At 38.2% G+C, this 1,234-nt stretch overlaps 1 pseudogene; it reads left to right on the forward strand.

Annotated features, from left to right (window-relative positions):
• The first annotated feature begins 266 nt into the window (after positions 1–266).
• LOC102488643 (60S ribosomal protein L6 pseudogene) lies at positions 267–928 on the forward strand (annotated as a pseudogene).
• Positions 929–1,234: the final 306 nt, after the last annotated feature.

Consider the following 1,234-nt stretch of genomic DNA (forward strand, 5'->3'; position numbering starts at 1 on the left):
TTACTAACAACACAAGAAATGATCTAGAATAAGAAAGAGTAACTAGATATAACAAACTGGAGAATTAACAGGCTAAGAACTTTAGGTAAGAGAACACCCTCCAAAAGGCTACAAAATGAAAGTGTTGAGTTCTCTTTTGCACTATATAAGATGGCAGGTGAAAAACCTGTGAAGCAGGATACTAAGAAGAAGAAATAGACCAAGAAGGCTGATGCCAGTGGCAAGATTATAAAGGGTGATAGATGTAGATTAATGCATCCTAAAGTATGGAAAAGTCTCCATGGAGCAATTTTATGGTTTCTTTTTCTCAGTTGGATACCTCTAAGAAAGGTAGGCTCCATTGCAGCCAAAACCTGGTCCTAGTCTGTGGCATCAGCAGATACTCCTGATTTGCTATGTATTTTAGGAAGGCCACGTATAAGAGGAAATACTCGGCCACTAAATTCAGGATTGAAAGAAAAAGAATGAGAAGGTTCTTCCACTGTCACAAACCAGTGGGTTGTAACAAGAATGTTGGTACCCAGGTGGTTAAACTTCACAAAATGCCTAGGTATTATCGTAATGAAGATATGCCTTGAAAGTTGTTGAGCTATGACAAAAAGCCCTTCAATAAGCATGTGAGAAACCTATGAGCCAATATCACTCCCAGGACCATTTTCATCATCCTCACTGGATGCCAGAGGCAAGAGAGTGGTTTTCTTAAAGCAGCTAAGCAGCTGATTTGCTATTTGTGACTGGATCTCTGATCCTCAATCAAGTTCCACTGTTTAAAACACACCAGAGATTTGTCATCACCATGTCCATGAACATTGATATTAGCAAAGTGAAAATCCCAAAACACCTCACCAATGCTGCCTTCAAGAAAAAGAAGCTACAGAAGCCTAGACATGAGGAAAGTGAGATCTTTGACACAGAGAAGGAGAAATAACGATTAAAGTGTAGCACAAGTTTGATCAGAAAGCTATGGACTTGTAAATTTTACCAAAAAATCAAAGCTGCTCCTCAGCTCCAGGGCTTCCTGCAATCTGTGTTTGCCCTTACAAATGGAGTTTATCCTCACAAATTGGTGTTCTAAATGTCTTGCCAAGAACCTAATTAAGTAACTTATCATAAAAAAGAAGAAGAAATAGAACTTGTTTAAAACAATCCCAAAAAGTGAAAGAAATAGTAGAAATCATGATGATGAGTAGGTTACTGAGAACAAAAGAAGAGGCAGAATTGAGAAACAACAGAC

The sequence above is a fragment of the Tupaia chinensis genome, unplaced genomic scaffold (genome assembly GCF_000334495.1).
Source record: "Tupaia chinensis unplaced genomic scaffold, TupChi_1.0 Scaffold143231_1, whole genome shotgun sequence".
NCBI classification, from domain to species: domain Eukaryota; kingdom Metazoa; phylum Chordata; class Mammalia; order Scandentia; family Tupaiidae; genus Tupaia; species Tupaia belangeri.